Source organism: Carcharodon carcharias, chromosome 8, assembly GCF_017639515.1.
Source record: "Carcharodon carcharias isolate sCarCar2 chromosome 8, sCarCar2.pri, whole genome shotgun sequence".
NCBI classification, from domain to species: Eukaryota; Metazoa; Chordata; class Chondrichthyes; order Lamniformes; family Lamnidae; genus Carcharodon; species Carcharodon carcharias.
In genome coordinates this window covers 68404755-68425446 of record NC_054474.1, presented here as the reverse complement: position 1 = coordinate 68425446, position 20692 = coordinate 68404755, and positions in this window count along the sequence as shown.

Genomic DNA, 20692 nt, shown 5'->3' with positions numbered 1-20692 from the left:
AGAGAAAGGGCATTCCTAAGGGAACTGGCAGAAAGGCAGGAGAGAGAAAAAAGAAAGGAATGGGAATTTGAAATGGTGAGGTTAGGAAAGGAAGGAAGAAAGAAGGAAAGAAAAAGAGATATCAGCATAAAAAGGTGGACTTTAAAAAAGAGACCTCAGATGCTGAGGAAAATTCTAACGATGAAAAAATTTTTAACCTAAAACCCATTGGGGAGATGTTTAAGTTTGTGCAAGCTCTACTGAAGTTTGAAGAAAGAGATGTGGAGGCGTTCTTTATTTCATTTGAGAAGATAACTAAACAGATTAAGTGGCCACAAGAAAACTGGACATTGTTGTTATAATCTAGGTAAGTGGGTACAGCACATGAGTTTTATGCTTTACTGTCAGAAGAAATGTCAGTGGTTTATGAAAAAGGCTATTTTGACTGCATATGAGTTGGTTCTTGAAGCATACAGGCAGAAATTTAGGAATATGAGAAAACAGCCTGAGCAAACTTACATTGAGTTTGAGAGAATAAAACAAAGTTATTTTGACCACTGAATGCAGGCATTAAAGATAGAGACACCATATGCAACTCTTAGAGAAGTAATTCTTTTGGAAGAATTTAAAGATTCAATTCCTTCGGTAATGAGAACTCATGTGGAGGAACAGAGGGTTAAAATGGTATGACAAATAGCATAAATAGCTGATGATTATTAATTATTTCATAGATCTAAACCTGTTTTCCATCACCCTTTTAAATCAGAGAAGGATAGAAAGTGGGAAGGTGAAAGGAATGTGGGTAGTCAGGGAAGAGAAGGAGCAGGTGGAAATTCCCAGGAAGGTTTTTCTCAGACTAAAAAGGAAGGTGCTGAGGGTAGGAGTGACATTCGAAAATTGAGCTGTTTCCATTGTAATAAATTTTGGCACACAAAGTCAGTGTTTTGGAAACTTCAGGGAAAATCTTTTGGAATTAAAGGGATGCAGAAAAGTTCTGGAAGTAAAAGTACTGTGGGATCTGAGGTTCAGGCACAGGAAAAAAACAATGGTTTGAGTAGAGGTAAAACAGGAAGGAGCAGTGATAGGTCATTGAAGTGGGAATGTGTTCACAATTTACCCAAGGGATTTCTGAGAATCAGGTTACGGAAATGTTTAATGATTTTGTCTATGAAGGGAAAGTCTTTCTATCTGGACAGGGCGGACCAGGCAAAAATATTAAAATTTTAAGATACACGGGGGCCAGTCAATCCTTAATGTTGTGGGATTGTGATATTTGTTGTTCAGAATGTGTATTGCAGGAACAGGTGATAATAAGTGGAATTCATGGAGATGCTAAACCTATTCCATTGTTGAAGGTACATTTAAAGCGTAATTGGAAAACAGGTGAGGTGATTGTTGGAGTAGTGGAAAAATTGCCCATTGCAGGGGTTCAATTTAGTTCAGGTAATGATACAGCTAGGTCACAGATGTGGGTGATGCCTATGGTAGTTGCACAGCCTATAGGAGTGTTTTCAACAGAAGTGTTACAGGAAGGGTATCCTAGATTGTTCCAGATTGTGTGGTAACAAGATCACAACCTCACAGTTTGAAACAGGAAGGAGAGGAAGTTAAAAGGCAGGGAGAAGGCATTGAAATTCAATTAACTGACACTGTCTTTGATAAGATTGTTCAGGAAGAAAGATTGGAGGATAATGCAGCTGAGGTATTTAGCTCAAGGCAGTTAGGATCCATAAATAAAACTGTTATATCAGACAGCTTATTCAGAAACAGAGACAGAATGCATTCCACAATGTTATTACCTTAAAGGTAATGTAATAATGAGGAAGTAGTGGCTGTATCAAGTTTCAGCAGATGAAAACTGGAGGGAAGTACATCAGATTGTTGTACTATTTGGATATGGAAATGAGATCCTGAAAATAGCTTTTGAAATCCTATTGGGGGACCTTAGGAATTAGAAAGACACAGGCAAAAACACAAAAACATTTTTATTGGCCTAGATTACATAGAGATGTAGTTAAATTCTCTACAACATGTCACACATGTCACCTGATAGGAAAACCACAAGCAGTGATTAAGCCAGCACCTTTAATTCTAATCCAAGCTTTTGAAGAATCTTTTACTAGGGTCATGATTGATTGCAGGTGCATTTTTCATGCCAAATGGTATGTCCTTAAACTGATATAGTCCATCTGGCATCACAAAAGTCGATATCTCCTTTATTCCCTCCCTAAGACTAAAAGTGAAAATCAGTACTCATTGACAACAATAAGTGTGTCTACAAGGTTTCCTGAAGCAATACCTTTGAGAAATATTACAACAAAGAGAATTGTGGAAGAGTTAACTAAATATTTTACCAGATATGGTTTACCAAGAGAAATACAATCAGATCAAGGGTTCAACTTTCATGTCACTGCTGTTTAAGGAAGTAATGAATAGTTTGAGGATAAAACAGTTTAAGTCAACAGCTTACCATCTTGAATCACAAGGGGCTTTGGAAAGATGACATTAAACATTAAAAACTATGATCAGGATGTATTGTAAGGATTGTTCACAGGATTGGGATAAGGGAATTCCATTCTTGTTATTTGCTATTAGGATGCCCCGAATGCATTGACTGGATTTAGTCCTTTTGAATTAGCCTATGGTCATGAGGTAAGGGGACCACTGAAAATTATTCATGAGAAATTGGTGGGTCAAAACCACGGTTGGAAGATTGCGTTGAGAAGCTTGGACAATCAAAGTTTATCAGAAAGATTGACTTGCTGAGAAGATATTGGCAAGCACTGTTATCGGAGAGAGTAAAGGAGATATCGACTTTTGTGATGCCAGATGGACTATATCAGTTTAAGGACATAACATTTGGCATGAAAAATGCACCTGCAACATTTCAAAGACTGCCAAGCAAAATAATTACAGGACTGAGCATGTGTACAGTTTATATTGATGACTTGATAGTTTTCAGTCAAATGTGGGAGGAGCATTTACAACATTTGGAAGAATTATTTTGTTGACTGCAAGGAGATACTTTGGTGATGAAATTGGCTAAAAGTGAATTTGCACAAGTGCAAGTCACACATCTAGACCATACCATTGGACACGGTAAGGTAGCTCCGAGAAATGTGAAAGTCAAAGCTGTCATGGATTTCCCTGTGCCGACAACAAAATGAGAAGTTTTCAGATTTCTGGGCATGAGTGGGTTTTACTTGAAATTTATATCAAATTTTAGCAGTGCGGTTGCTCCATTGACTGAGCTACTGAAAAAGAACAACAACTTTCAATGGACACAGGAATGTCAGACGTCATTTCACAGTTTGAAAACTGTATTGACAATGACACCAGTTTTGGAAGTGCCCAATTATGCAAAGCCATTTAAATTGGCCATTGATGCAAGCGATATAGGCATTGGGCCATAATGTTACAAGAAGATGAAACTGGAATTGGAAACTGATAGGGTAACTTTTATGGAAGTTGAATGTACAACAGTGAAGATGTTCAAGGATTGAAAAGGAGACTCTGGGTCTGGTGCTAGCATTGCAGCATTTTGCGATTTATGTTGTAAACAATTCGCTAGAAAGAATTATTTATACGCACCATAATCCTTTAAAGTTTCTGGGCAAATTTTGAGACCGAAGTTCAAGGCTAGTTAGATGGAGTTTATTATTGCAACCATTTAATCTACTGATTATACATGTGGTTGGATGAGAAAATCTAATTGCAGATGCATTGTCGAGAGTTTTAAGCTCAGAGGGAAAAATGGGCATTTAGAACCTGGACACTGGGCTGAAACGATTTCTGTTGATTCAGCCCACCTTTTAAATTATGGCGGTTCATTTCCTCATGAGGAGGGGTCTCTCATGAGAGTATAATAGTTCTCATAATATTATTGAGATTTGTTGTAAAAGTATGCTAATAGTGGGGGTTGGATAGTTCCTGTGTGTGTGTCTGTGTCCCAAAGGTTACTGATAGTATTAGCACCATGAAAAGATTTATATTATGGGAAAGGTAAAGTTCCAAAGACATATGGGAACAATGGAATTTGCACTAAAAGGGAGAAACATGTGCAAAGGAGTAGAGGCTATCTGTCAGAGGGGAAAGGCATTGTAATATCTACCAGAAGTGTGAAGAGCATCCAATTAAGCTGTTGTCTACAGAAACTGAAGCTGGGAAAAGCCACTTTGAATCTTACTGTCCAGGGTATTGTGTTTGACTTGCCTGGATCTGTTTAAATCTATTTTTTTGCCGTTACCTTAACGGGGCTCTAACTGGAAGCCAAATTAATTAAGGGTTTTAGGAGTTATCATAGTAGTATTTATGGACCTATGTATGTGCTTGAAATCTTTTCTTTTGTAAAAAATCTCTAGAGTCTTGTTAGATTTATTACTACTGAATTCAGGACACGCCTCTCAAAATAAAATACAAATTGCCAAATCATTGTGATCGTGTGGTCAAGTTTCTCTCATGAATTTGTTCCGCCTGGCACACATCATTTGCTGCATCATAACATGATATAGTGGATAGCATATTAGTGAGTATCAAGCATAGTGTGCTATGCTATACTGGAATATAGAGTGATGAGAATTAAACAGAGTAAATGAATTTGGGAGAGGAAAGATTAGTATTGGAACTTATGTATATCATGTTGTATGTGGATGTTAAGGTATGTGGGTTATATTAGTGTTATGGGTTATGAAGTGTGCACACACATCAGTTTAGTCTACACCACTCAGAGACACTGACAACAAATAGACAAACTATTTTCAGGCCTGAAGAAAACAGCTAAGGTAAAAACTGACCCATCACTACTTTATGTCAAAGAAAAGGGCCAAGTATTTATGGCAAGATCATTTCCTGATGACACATTGCTTTCTGTTGGAAAAGACATTCTCACAATCCTTTGAATGCTTACTGTGCTGCCCTTATTGTTGAAGGTCCTAAATTCCAGCTGTAGCTCATTTCTGAAACTGTTGGCACAGTGACTGTTTTAAAAGGCCTTTCCTGACAATACCCTTCTATCAAATCATAGCTGCTCACAAGCATTATAAACTGCAGCACAGGTACTTGGATGTCAAATGTATGGCTGATATTTTCACTTTCTCACTGGTGCATGCGAGCAGGCCATGTGGCTCAGTATGTAGTCCTCCTGCCTATGTTCTGAGTTCAAGTCCCACTCCAGGGCTATCACAATGGAAGGGTTCATGCTGTGATTCAATAGGTTGATAATCAGCTTGCTAATTCTTCCCTCAGTTTACCAACAGGGAGGCTGGAGAGTGTGTATGTAGATAGGTAACAAACTTGCAGCATGTAACAAAAAGAAACAGACTGAATGGCAGGGGTTACAATGTTGAATGGAAGCCATATTTTAGAGCCTTCAGATTGAGAATATAAATGGTAATCAAGCTGAAGGTTAATAACATCCCTCACACATTCTTTCTTCTCTGGTTACTCAAATCTTTTCTTCGGTCTTCTGCCCAAGGGGGGATCCGACTGACAGAGCTGGGATCTGGGGCAAGGAAGCAGGTCCCTAATCCCCTGTAGCCAGAACAGGGATTGAACCCTATGCTGTTGACACTAATTTGATCCGCATCAACCAACTGAGCCAACCATTCTTGCAAATCTTTTCTGCACTCTTTCCAAAGGCTTCACATCCTTCCTACAACGTGGTGCCCTGACTTGGGCACAACATCCTAATTGAGGCAGAACCAGTATTTCATAAAGTCCATCATGGTTTCCTTGCTTTTGTACTGTATTTGATATTGCTTGCTCAGCAGGAGTAAATTAAGATTGTCCAAAATGTATATCAGTTTGTGAATGACAGCATGGTGGTCACGTTACTAGGTTTGCAATCTAGATATCTGGAGTAATACTCTGAAGACATAAGTTCAAATCCCACCCTGGCAATTGTGGAATTTACATTTAATTAATTAAACTAATCCATATTTTTTTAAAAATAGCTAGTATTAGTAATGGTCAGCACTAAACTACCAGATTGTTGTAAAAACCTATCTGGCTTACTAACATCCTTTAGGGAAGGAAATCTGCCGTCCTTACATAGTCTGGCCTACATGTGACTCTGGATGCACAACAATGAGGTTGACTCTTAGCTACCCACTAAAATAGCCTAACAAGCCACTCAGCGGTAACAACCCACTATGGAAAAGTTGATTAGGATAGAATCAGAATATCACCAGACATGGACCTAGACACTGGACACAACAAAGACAAGCTCCATCCATTCAACTACTGCAAAGTCCTTTTCACTTACATCTGGTGATGTATCAAAATTGGGAGAGTTGTCCCATGGAGTAGTCAGGCAACAGCCTGACACAGTCATAATCACATGACTTTTAGCCAATGTCCTGAACTCTTCCATTACCATCCCTAGCTATGTCCTATTCCACCAGCAGGACAGACTCACCTGAGGTGGCGGTACAGTGGTGAGCAGTTGAGAGGGTGTGGACCATGAAGTGTCATGGCACTGGGTCAAATAAGGGCAAGGAAATCTCCAGGTCAAACATGGGCAAGGCTGCCCTGGGCCTTGCCACCCCCATAAAAGTGAGGACAGGTTGTGGGCAGGCAGGAAGGTCACCCAGGTAAATTTATGGCCCCTTGCCTGCAAATCTGGCAGTGGGGTTCCGTTGAATTCTGTCCACGGATTTCACAATGGAAAACCCTCTATTCTTCTGGTATAAAGAGGAGAATGATGAAGAAAGGGAGGAAACTATAGAATGAGGTATAGGGAAATCGTCTCTCCTGATTCCTTGGGGCCTACATGGACCAAGTTGTGCTGATGGAGAGGAGAAGACATGAGGAAATTCCTGTTGTTAAAACTATATGGCCTAAATATCTTTTAAGCAAATTGTCTTTTTTTTTAAATAGAAATAAAACATACCTCAGATGGTTGGAACATATACTTATCAATCGATATCTTTGTTACACTCTTGGTTGGGAGGACTTAAAGAAAAACTATGTGAACATCTGACTGTGCATCAGATGTCGGAAAATCTTACAGTGCAGAAGGAACCATTCAGCCCATTGAATCTGTGCTGGCACTTTGAAAGATCTATCCAATTACCCCCACTTCCCTGTCCTTTCCTGATGGTCTGATTTTTTTTTCATAAACATATATCATGTCAGTCTTAAAAATACTAACTGTGATTGTCTGCAGTTAGTGTAATAATCCACCATCACCAAGTCCCCAGCAAACATATAAAGTTTCTGTAAACCAGATGGAAGTGGACAGACAGGAAGGCAGAACTCCAGTTGATTGGTGATGAAGTAGAATCAAAGACAGGCAAATAAAAATCCCTCCAGACCTATGGGGTACCCACAAAGTATTGATCCCCTTTCGCTGAGGTTTCATTTTAATGATGAAGATCTGTGACCTCTAATAAAGCAAAGACTTTCCTCATATGATAGGATGTGGTCTATTCTGTTTCTCCCTTGAAGCTGGGTCTCGCGGGTCAAGCTCATTATGGTTGTGGATTCAGTAGTTATTGTAAACATTTTGAGCAAGTCTCAATCACATGCCAGACAGTGTCTATGAATCAGTTTGTGAGGGTCAATGCAGACAGCAGGGTTATTAGAAGTTCACGCACATGACCGATTGCAACAAGAAATACCTCGATCTGAGCTGCTTGCGTTATTAGCTGATTGAGTAAGGGATGACAATTATGGACAGTCCTTTACTCGAGCATAAAATTTCTCCATTTGTCCTCCCTTTCCCAAAAGTATATTGTAAAACAATGATGTGTGTATATAAAAAAGTGGCAATGAGACACCACTGAGTTATCCCTGTAGTTTTTTGGAAGTACAAGTAATGGACAATCTGAAGGATTCCTCACTAATGAGAGAATGCATGTCAGGTTTAACTGTCGTCATTAAATCTGACAAAGGAATTTGATCCCACGGTCAACATCATGTTCCTGCATCTTGAGCAATTCAGATCACACATGTAACATTTCCTGTCAGTTTTTTTCCCACTTTCTTCAAGGGGGAAAGATAAACAGGGGAATATTTTCAGTTCAAATTACTTCCCAGAACCCCTGCCCATGTTATGCAAGTTATCTATTAGCCGATAGAACATATTGACCCAGTTTTTGCAGTGAGACTGGCAGTGCTCACCCTTATTACATGTAAATTGGATAGCAACGTCCAGCATGCACATATAGCATCATCAAATAGTACAGCACAGAAGGATGCCATTCAGCCCATCAAGCCTGTGCTGGTTCTTTCATACAGCAACCCAGTTTGTCCCATTCCTTTGATCTTTTTCTATAACCCTGCAACCATTTCTCCTTCCAGTATTTATCCAATTACCTTTGGAGGGCTTGACTTGACTCTCAATCCATCACCTTATCAGGTAGTGCATTCCAAATCCTAACCATTCATTGTGCAAAGACAATTTTTCTCATCTCGCTCTGGCTCTTTTGCTAATCTTCTTAAATCTGTGCCCTCTGGTTATCAACCCTTCAGCCATTGGTAACAGTTTCCCTTTATTTCTCCTATCCAAACCCTTCCATACTGTAGATGTTGGCCTTTGAATTGCCAAAAAATCCCTCCCTAAACAGGGGTCAACTTATACGCCGAGTGAAAAGCTGGTGTGGAAGTGGGTGGTTGCCATTCATAAATGTCATCACCATTTGGCACAAAGAGTGCGTCTTAAGCTCCTGCACATCTTTGTAACAAACCGTGTTGCCTGCTTGATCCCTTGCGTACAGTTACAAAGTATCGGTAAGTAAAGCAGGTGTTTGTGGGGTGAAAAATTAAGGCTGACTACTAAAGTGAGTATAGCAGGTGGTGGCTGAAAACGGGGGTGGTGAGCGAATGGGGGGTGGGGGGGTTGGTGGGGGGGGTGGGGGGACGGAGGGTCGACTTATACGTTGAGTATATGCAAAAATTTGATTTTTGGGACCTGATAAAATGGGGTCACTTATATGCTAACTGGACTTATATGCCACAATTTACAGTAATTTTACTTTTTAAAATCTTCTCAGTCGTCTCTGTTCGAAGGAAGTCAACCCCAACTTCTACAGTTTATCCACATAACCATAATCCCTCATCCCTGGAACCATTTTAGTAAATCTCTTTGGGGGCCTCTCCAAGGCCTTCACATCCTTCCAAAAAGTCTGGTGCCCAGAAATGGACACAATACTCCAGCTGGGGTGGAAATAATGTTCAATATAAGTTTAACATAATTTCTTGGCTTTAGTACTCAATGGACTGGGTTTTCCTAAGTTCACTGGCACCTTGACATTGAGACCATTTTTGGGTCTTGATCCCGCTGGGGGTTGGAAGGCGCATCAGCATTATATGTTAGATGACCAATTAGTCATGACACCTGTCCGATTACGGTTGGTGGCTGTGATCAGCAGACTGGCACTGGAAGTTGTGGGCACCATTGAAGGGAACCCATCAGCCTTCAAAGTGAATGCAACCAGAGAGTGCCAAGCCTGAGGGAACAGGCATTCAGGTCAATATGATGGCAGTATGTTGTGGCACCGTGGTTCCAAAGTTCTCCAATGCCTCCCTAGAGGTGATACTGTGGGGCTGCCAAGCCAATAGAAACATGTTGTTTCCAGAGTGTGGGTGGAGGAGGCCTGCCTGGCAAACAAAGGAGGCATGGCTGGAGGTTGTCGGAGAGGTTAGGAGTCGCAGTGTGGTTAGTAGGTCTTAGGTCCAGCGTAGGAAGAGCTTCAATGACCTTCTGAGGTCTGGCAAGGTGAGTAAGATGCAAAGCCAAGCAGTCAGCCAGAGTCTTCAAGGGGTGGCATCCCTCTGAGCAGGAGGGCCTCAAAATGGGTATAGGTACACTGAGGATATGTAAGTCCAGTGCCAATTCTCACCCGAGAGAAGGGATCAAAGCTATGCGTATACTTGGGAGGATAGCAATGTAAGCTCTGGACCAGTGCAATGATAGGGTCATCACTTCTGATTGTGGATTATGATGGATAAATGGAAGGTTAATTGTAGCTCCTCATCCTCACGTTGCAGGGGAAAAGATCGCACAATGCCTGTCAGGAGAGCCATTCAGGGGTGAAATGTCCAGCTTGGTAATATCGATGCCCATAGAGGAGGAAGCCCTTGACATTGGATGAGTAGTTTAGCACAGGCAGCTGGTGACAGCGAGTTTGGCATGCTGTAGGGAGAGAGGGTGAATGTTTATTGAATGCTCCATGAATGCACTTTGGAGCAGCTTCAAGTTGCTTCCAGTATGTCCCACTTGATGTGCTGAAAGGTGTCTGATGAAGCATCTACTGAGATTAAGGAGTGCAGGTAACTGATGTTGGTCCTGCCTCTATCTGACTCTCTGTTTATGCGCAATGTCGGTATCTGAGCTGATGGTTTCCCTTCATCTTCATTGTTTTCTTGAACTTCTGATGGGCAATTCCCCTGTTCCCCAGGGCCCTCTGCGAAAGTCTCTGACCCTGAGTTAGAGATGGAGACTTTGGACAGCTCCAATGACTGGATAATTACCCAGGAAACGTTCGACAGAAAAATCTTAGTCTAAAATCCTTGGTAACTACAGAACAGCTGCCACCCCCTCCCACCCCACCCCCACTCCAGTCACTTACTCTGACCTCCAAACTCCCCTCTCGAACCCCTGACTACCCCTGACTCCTGACTACCCCCTTGACCCCACCCCTCCCGACTACCTCTTCACTCGACCCCACCTAACTGCTCCCCCCAGACACACTGAATACACCCCTGATCCCCGGACCAACCCCTCCAACCCAACCCAACCTGACCAGACCTGAATATCCCTCGCGACTATTCTAATCCCAACTACCTGACTATCCCAACCCCTGACCAAATCTGACTACCCCCACTACTGAACTATACCCCCAACCCGACTACCCACCACCCCCCCCCACCCCCGATCCACCTAGTCACTCACCCACCTCAGCCATCTCAATCACCTGTCACCCTACCCACCTGCCACCCTTGTTATGACTCATCCCCGGTGAGGTTCCCCAAAATTGTTGACCCAGACGAGATCCCTCAATATGTCACTGTCTGGCTGGGACACCCCAAAATTGTTATGCCCTGGATGAGGAGGGATGAACTGGCCCCCTGTCCTTATTCAGTGCCACCCCCTTCTGTTGGTCACAACAAGATTTAATCTAAGATGGATCCCTTTTGCTGATACCTTTTTCCCAGACCCAATTGTTTTGGTTTTGAAGTAGCCTATATATATATATATATATATATATATATATATATAGACCCACTGCCAGACAGACACTGGGGCAGCTTTTCAGCTCACTTTGAACCTTTCTTTGTATATTCCAAGTGGGAAGTGAATTCAGAAATTGCCCACAAGATTTTTTGATGAGATGATACTCATCTCCCATTATGTCCCATTGTCTCTACCGGAGGGAGCAATTAGCTTCTGGATGTCTTTAGAAGTACCTTGTCTCGCAACAGGGTGGGTTCCGTTACCTCTTCGGGAGTCACCTGAAGTATTTCAGCCAGTGGCTTGTGTGCTTTTTAAAAACTCAGGTTTCATTTATTAAAGTCCAATATTTCCGGACGCAATTTGGTGTTTTTCTTTCATTACCATGACATCCTTCACCATGATAATGAAAGAAAAATCTCCCCACTGATTTCTAATCATGTGTCCAGAGGGCATCCAGTGCCCCTAAGAGTCCTTATTTCCAAATCTTCCATCAAGACCTCCAGTGCAGTGTCCCAAAACCTTAGTGCATGATCTCTACCATGGTCAGCCAATGTTGATTCTTCCATAGCATAATATTTAGAATGGTCTCAGCACAATTAGCAGACACAATACCCCGACCCCTTTAAGAAGGACATGCTAGCTTTAAATAGTGTTGGGCGCTAATGACATTGGGCTCCCTGCTGGTATGAGCAGCCCATTGACTGCACATGGAATGCTGCCTACAGAAGTGGGAATGAGCAGGCAGCATGAGGTTGGCATCTTGCCTACAGTGCAATCAATGGGCATCATGACCCCTGCCTCTTTTTTCAAGGATTATCCAATTTAACATCCATGCATGTTCCAGTAAGGATTATTCAACCTGATTGCTTAAGGAGACATAGCATTTCTTTCCCTGTTCATATACATCCCAGACCCCAGTATAGGGTGCCATGCTTTTCTAACATTTTAATAGCAGAAAGTTCCAGTGCAAAAGACCAAAGAAAGTCCATGGATAAGTCTAAGTGTAATGAAAAGCTAATGCAGTTCATTTGTTACTGACTGCAAAGTCAGGGTCACTGTTAATTTTGGACCTTCTTCTCTGCTCAATCACACAATGGGGGGCTCAATTTTCACTTCAGGAGTTGGGGCTATTTCTGGGTCCCAAAACCATTCCTGGGGCAAGAGTCACTGACCTGGAATTTTGACCAGGCCACCCCCTTAATTGCTATGGCAACAGGTTCTCCCTCCAATTAAGGGCAGTGGCTGAGTTCTCAAAGCTGGAGGGCCAGAGGTTTTAAGCCAGGACACCATGCGATGGGGAAGAGGGAGCACCTCTACTGAGCAGCCTTTGGCAGGCAGGGAAGGCTTGTAGGCCTGCCTGGAATGCTGGCACTCCAGCCTGCTGCTTGGTGCCGACATCCAAGCATTTGATCTGCCACCCATCGCGTCGGTAAACTGGCAGTTGACTGGAAAATCCCAGTCAGTTTCCTAAGCTTACTTTTAACAAGACTCTTAATGAACCTAATTGGCTGCCTACCCTGTGGGCCAGCTGGTCTCGTAATCTTTGGGCCCTGTCCACCTCAGTTCCCAATGTTGGTGTCCTGAAAATTCAGCTCAGTATGTCATTTATGGGCAAGGACAGCACATCCACGGTGGTAGCTGTATTCACTTGAATCAAGGCCTTGAACTTCAGATCAGGTTAGGAGAGAGCCACCTCATGTCAGGTAAGAAACTTAACAAAGAAACCCCAGAGTCTCAGCTGTTACAATGGAGGCATTCAAAATGTTATTCATGTCTCTCCTTGTGTTATTTAAATTGTTGGTGAAAGGTATTTTGGGTGCAGCTTTTATGTGGATCTCTCCCTATGTGACACCATGGTATTATTCCCCATGGATAAGAGTGTTTGGCTGAAAGACTGAAAGCAGCAATCCACATTCATGGTGTTAATGGTGTAAAACCTCATGCCATAGGAATATAAAAGCAGTAGTAGGTCATTCAGCCCCTCAGACCTGTTCCATCATTCTTTTACTCATCTTTGATTGATATTCCTTAATATCTTTAGGTAACAGAGACCAATTACAGTCTTGAAAATTTCACTTTCGATCACAGTCTTGAATATTTCACTTGACCCAGCACCCACAGCATTTTGGGATAGAGCAAGGTTACCACTAGCCTTTGTGTGGAAAAAAATGCTTCTTGATTTCACTGCTGAATGGCATAACACTAATTTTGTGCCCCCTTGCTCTGGGTTCCTCAGCACAGTAAATAATTTCTCTAAATCTCCTCTATCAAATGCTTGTTTAATTTATAACATCTCAACTTAGATCGTCCTCAGCAGGTTAAGCTTAAGGGAGTACAAGCCAAACTTATGCAACCTTTCCTCATAACTGAGCCTTTTAATTCTGATATCATTCTGGTGAATCTCCTGTACTCTTGCAAGGCCAATATATCCTTCCTAATGGGAGGTGCCCTAAATTGAAGACAATACTAGATGGACTCTGACTGAAGGCTCTATACAACTGAAGCATAACTCCCTTCATTTGTATTCCAGTCCCCACCAGGTACATTCCCCTGGTCTTTTTGATTACTTTTAAGATCTGTGTACCTGAAATGCCATATCCCTTTGCTCCTCCGAAGTTCATAGCTTCTCTCCACTTAGGACATATTTGGTCTTGCTTTATTTTTTGGATTCAAAGTACAGATTCATGGGGAACACCACTTGTCACATCTGGTTAATCTCAGAACATTCCCTTTACCTGCACTATCTGTCTCCTGTCACTTAAACAATTTCCAATCCAAATCACAAAGTTCCCTCTAGTTCTGTGTAATTTTATTTTCCTTGATAATTTCTTTCTGTGGACTATATCAAATATCTTCTATAAGTCCATATGGAGACATCTATACTCCTCTAGACACAAGATTAATGACTTCCCCAAAAAATCCAACACTTCACAAATCCATGCTGTCTTTTATGAGCAAATGCACAATTTCTCTGTCCCTAATAATAGCTTCCTGTAACTTGTCCACAACTGACCTTAAACTGACAGGTCTGTAGTTTCCCCAAATTTTCAATCCAAAAACACAATTCCCAAATCCAGACTTCTTTGAAAATGATGACTAACAAATCTGTAATTTCCTCAACCATTTATGTTAACAGCCAAGGATGGGATTTGACAGGTCCTGGAGATTTGCCTATCTTAAGTTTTCGGCGTTACCATTTCCAAAACTTATACTAAATTCAGGTGTATCCTGTACACAAAAAGCAGGACAAACCCAACCCAACCAATTACCACCCCATCAACTACTCTTGATCATCAGTAAAGTGATGGAAGGGGTCATTAACAGTGCTATCGGGTGTCACCTGCTTAGCAATAACCTGCTCACTGACGCTCAGTTTAGGATCTGCCAGGGACACTCAGCTCCTGACCTCATTACAGTCTTGGTACAAACATGGACAAAAGAGCTGGACTCCAGAGGTAGGTTGAGAGTGACTGCCTTTGACATCAAGGCAGCATTTCAATGAATGTGGCATCAAAAGGAGCCCAAGCAAGACTGGAGTCAATGGGAATCAGGGAGAAAACTCTCCGTTGTTTGGAGTCATACCTAGCACAAAGGAAAATGGTTATGGTTGTTGGAGGTTAGTCATCTCAGCTGTAGGATATCACTGCAGGAGTTCCTCAGAGTAGTGCCCTGGGCCCAACCATCTTTATCTACTTCATCAATGACCTTCCTTCCATCATAAGGACAGAAATAGGAATGTTCACTGATGATTGCATAGTGTTCAGCACCATACGTGACTCCTCAGACACTAAAGCAGTCCATGTCCAAATGCAGCAAGATCTGGGCAATATCAAGGCTTGGGCTGACAAGTGGCAAGTAACATTTGCACCACACAAGTGGCAGGCAATGACCATCTTCAATAAGAGAGAATCTAGCCATCACTCCTTGATATTCAATGGCATTAACAACACTAAATCCCCAACTATCAACATCCCGGTGGTTACCATTGACCAGAAATTGAACTGGACTACCTATATAAATACTGTGGCTACAAGAGCAGAGGCTAGGAATTCTGCAGCGAGTAACTCACCTCCTGACTCCCCAAAGCCTGTCCACCATGTACAAGGCACAAGTCAGGACTGTGAAGGAATACTCTCCACTTTCCTGGATGAGTGCAGCTCCAACAACACTCAAGAAGCTTGACAGCACCCATGATAAGGCAACCCATTTGATTAGCATCCCTTCCACAAAGGTTCACTCCCTCCATCACCAACACTCAGTAGCAGCAATATGCACCATCTACAAATGCATTGCAGGAACTCAACAAGGCTCCTTAGGCAGCACCTTGCAAACCCATGACCACTATCATCTAGAAGGACAAGGGCAGCAGATAGATGGGAACATCACCACCTGAAAGTTCCCATACAAGCTACTCACCATCTTGACTTGCAAATATATTGTTGTTCCTTCACTGTCGCTGAGTCAAAATCCTGGAACTCCCTTCATAACAGCACTGTGGGTATACCTATGCCACATGGAATGCAACGGTTCAAGAAGGCAGCTCACCACCACCTTCTCAAGGGCAATTAGAGATGGGCAATAAATGCTGGCTTAGTCAGCAAAGCCCTCATCCTGTAAATGAATTTTAAAAAGTTTCTAGCCATGTCATATTCTTAGGCGCCTTGGACCAATGGCATTTTGTCCTCTTTCTCTGCTGGGGAAAAGGATTCAATGTATTCTTCCACAAGTCTGCCATCTCCTTACTATCCATTGAAGTCCAACCTGCATTTGTCCTCAATGGGCCACATTCCGCCTAACCACTGTCTTTCTCTTAATACATTTATAAAAGCTTTTACTGTTAGCTTTAATATTCTTTGCTATTTTTTCCACACTTCAGTTTTGCATCTTTTATTACTTTCTTTGTAACCCGTTGTTGCTTTTCCTAGCTGTCTCAGTCTGTTGGATTTCCATTTTCCTATACATACATGCAAGCCTTTCCTTTTAGTTTGATATTGTCTCTGAGCTGATTGGTTGACCATGGCTGCTTCCCTGCATGAGTGGAGCATTTGCTCTTCAGGGTTATGGACTGGGTTTTGTATTATTCCAAGAACTACTTTGAATGTGTATTTGAAGAATATTAAGGTGGATAAGTCCCCAGGGCCAGATGGGTTCTACCCCAGAGTACTGAGGGAGGCAAGGGAGGAGATTGCTGGGGCCATGACAGAAATCTTTGTATCCTCACTGGCTACTGGTGAGGTCCCAGAGGACTGGAGAATGGCCAATGTTGTTCCATTGTTTATAAGAAGGGTAGCAGGGATAATCCAGGAAATTACAGGCTGGTGAGCCTTACATCAGTGGTAGGGAAATTATTGGAGAAGATTCTTCGTGACAGGATTTACTACCATTTGGAAGCAAATGGGCATATTAGTGAGAGGCAGCATGGTTTTGTGAAGGGGAGGTCATGTCTCACTAATTTGATCGAGTTTTTCGAGTAAGTGACAAAGATGATTGACGATGGAAGGGCAGTGGATGTTATATACATGGATTTCAGTAAGGCCTTTGAAAAGGTCCCTCATGGCAGACTGGTACAGAAAGTAAAGTCACATAGGATCAGAGGTGAGCTGGCAAGATGGATACAGAATTGGCTTGGTCATAGAAGAAGCAGCAGTGGAAGGGTGCTTTTCTGAATGGAGAGCTCTCTAGTGGAGTTCCGCAGGGATCAGTGCTGGGACCTTTGCTATTTGTATTATACATAAGTGATTTGGAGGAAAATGTAACTGGGCTAATTAGTAAGTTTGCAGATGACACTATGGTTGGAGGAGTTGCAGATAGTGAAGAGGATTGTCAAAGGATACAATGGGATATAGATAGGTTGGAGACTTGGGCGGAGAAATGGCAGATGGAGTTTAATCCGGATAAATGTGAGGTAATGCATTTTGGAAGGTCTAATACAGGCAGGAATTATATAGTAAATGGCAGAACCCTTAAGTGCATTGACGGGCAGAGGGATCTGGGTCTACAGGTCCACAGGTCACTGAAAGTGGCAACGCAGGTGGATAAGCATATGGCATGCTTGCCTTCATTGGCAGGGGTATTGAGTATAAAAGCTGGGAAGTCATGCTGCAGCTGTATAGAACCTTGGTTAGGCCACATTTGGAATATTGCATGCAATTCTGGTCGCCACATTACCAGAAGGATATGGAGGCATTGGAGAGGGTGCAAGGGGGGTTTAATAGGATGCTGCCTGGTCTGGAGGTTATTAGCTATGAGGAGAGGTTGGAGAAACACGGATTGTTCTTACTAGAGCGACAAAGATTGAGAGGCGACTTGATTGAAGTTTACAAAATTATGAGTGGCATGGACAGAGTAGATAGAAGCTTTTTCCCAGGGTGGAAGAGTCAATTACTAGGGGACATAGATTTAAGGTGAGAGGAGAAAACTATAGAGGAGATGTGCGGAGCAAGTTTTTTACGCAGAAGGTAGTGAGTGTCTGGAATTCGCTGCCAGAGGAGGTGGTGGAAGCAGGTACGATAGTGGTGTTTAAGAGGCAGCTTGACAAATACATGAATAGGATGGGAATAGAGGGATACGGACCCTGGAAGTGCAAAATGATTTAGTTGATGGGCAAATGATTGGTGCAGGCTTGGAGGGCCGAAGGGCCTGTTCCTGTGCTGTACTTTTCTTTGTTCCCACTGCTTGTAGGTTTATCTGGGCTAAGCCCAGTTTCCTCTGGTGCATTTATCCCTCATGCCTTCAAAGTTTACCCTCCTTAAATCTCAAACCTGATTTGTATCTCAGTTTTTCACTCTCAAACCTCAAATCAACTTTAATCATATTATGGTCACTATTTGCAAAATATTCATAGCGGAAGTTGGATTGCTCCCTGGCTCTCTATAAACAGCAATTCAAATGTGAATAAGGGTAACTGAGAGACACCATGTGCACAGGACTGTCCCTTTGTAACTTTGAATGAGTAAGAAACAATTTAGGCCAATATGCTTCACCTTCTATCATTTGACAATCTACGAGGGGAGGAGAAGAAAGAATACTTTACCTTTAAAGTGTTTGTGTGTAACCCAGCAGGAGCCATTTTGTGTCCTTGCTCAGACCTCGTGGGAGACAATGGGGTATATTTTTAACTTACTGCCCAGTGTTGCAGCTTGTTGCCCATTGCTGAAACCACATGTCTTGTCTACCAGCAAGATAAAAATCTGTCTCAATTAGCAGTGACCATGTAGGAAATTTCAGGGTCAGCTTTATATTTAATAAATAGTTCCTGATCTTTGTTGGGTCAGGAGTTGTATATATGCTGGTGCAGGAATGGGTTGGAGGAGGGAAATCATATCTCAATGCAAACTCTTAAAGAGCTTCTGACAAAGGACGATTGGAAACTTTAAAGAGACATAGCTGTATATGAAGTGAAAATTTGTCGCGGTCTTTCAAATGATAGTAAATATCTGTAATGCATATTCAAAAGCCTCTGATGAAAGAGTTCAGATGAAAGGTTATCAAACTGGAATGCTAACTCTGTTTCTCTCTTCACAGATGCTACCAGACCTGCTGAATATTTCCAGCATTTCCTGTTTTCAGTTCAGATTTCCAAGCAACTGTGGAATATTGCTTTTGTTTTCTCAAAGGCAGCTTGCATTAATAAAGTACCTGGCCAGATGCAACGGCTTGGAAAGTAAATGGCTTGGATTTTCCACTGATAGTGATGGGGAATCTGTTAGTGTTCAATGTCATTACTCCTCTGAAACTGACAGAAAATTCTGCAGTCTGCATATGGGCAAAATAACCCGGAAATCCAGAAGTTGCTGCAAGTGATTCCATAATTTTCCAGAGTGCATGGTCGACACCACACCCGCCGCGCCCCCCCCACCACCCCCCACTGCCCCACCGAGAATGTAACCAATTTGAAAGCATTGAACTGACAAGTGCGACCACTCTTACCTCGTCTCGCTGTAAAATCCATGAAAAGGTTGCACTTTGTTCAGTGAGGTGGAACTTCATTTTTAAAGGAGCACTGTTACGATCCCCAGCTGAGGTTACCACTGGACAAACCTGACCCCAGGACGGAACTCAGCTGATAGATCCTAACTTTTATTTATTTGTCTAAGTACATGGAGAGGGGCTACTGAACAGAGTCACAGGAGTCAGCTAATGAACTGCTAACAAAATCGTAAAGCATTTATTAAACAAGAAAAGATGAACTATATTACAATACTCATTCACCCACAACTATACCTTTACAGATATATACAGATTTGTAAGGATAACACAAGCTAAAAAGCTGTCCTATACTTTAATGTTTACAGTAAATACACAGTTCATGTAAACCAGTAGGCACCCTGTGGTCAAACACACCACACTTTTAAACCAAGTGACAGATGCCACCTCAAACAGATGCTATTGATCTCTCCTCAACTCCCCCCAGATGCTTATTACACTGTGAACCAACCGGTCTCACCGAACTGTGTCTTTCACATGAGGGCTTCCAATCTCAACTCTCCAAGACCTTGCTTTGGAATCTTCTCAAGCCAACGCTTTCTCATCGGTGCCTTCTGCAAGGGATCACCTCCAGGGTTTCAAACTCTCCTCCCGATGTTCCTCTCCCCTAGGTCACCACATGCACTCTTACACACACTCTCTCTCACTGACTCAGCATTAAAAGTACACCAGGTGTGATCAGTGCATCACATTCTCATAGCAAAGAGTTACAGACTTCAGTCACCTCTTTGGACCTGCTTGCCTCTTGCAAGCTGTTCTCACTTTAAAGCTGTTTTCAGCAGCTTTTGTCTCTTTAAATCTAAAGTTTGGGGCCTTTCCCTCTTCCCTCAATCTTAACTTCACTTACCAGGACCTTTTCCAGGTTCTTATCCTTTCTTCGACGAGAAGGTCTCCTTGGGGCTTTCCGCTGTTTCACTCCCCTGGATTCTTGGGGTTTTTCTTTGGCTTGGGGCTTGCTATCTATCCTCTCCTAGGCTGCTTCTCTGGCAGCTATCTTCAAAACCAGCTGAACTCCAACAGCTTCCAAAACAAACTGCTGTTTCTAGCTTTTCTGTGTGTCTCTGTGGGAGGGACCTGCCTTCCTGGAACCCTATTGCAAAGCCACAGCCCAATTCTTCCACCCTTGTTTGTTTACCTTAGCTGCAACTAAAAGCCTCATTAGAAATGCAGGTACCTTTTAAATGTGAAACTAAAATTCAATTTGACCTTTTCTTAACACACAGAGAAATACAAATCAAACATAAACATTAAAGCTAAAACTCATTCCTAACACTCAAAAAATACAAATATAACTTACTTAAACTATCTCTATTTTCTAACACCATCCCTTTGGAGGAAAGAACGAAGGTTTCTTTACAATGGCCTTACCTATGCCTCACACAAACTTAACATCATAAAATCCTAACAATAGCTTATTACATACTATACAAATAAGTTTTCAATCTTGTTTCACAATTACACATCATGTTGTACAATTACAAAAAGGTAATTAAAGAAAAGCAATAAATGTGACAAGATTAGTAGAATTTGTACATAATAGCATCATCATAA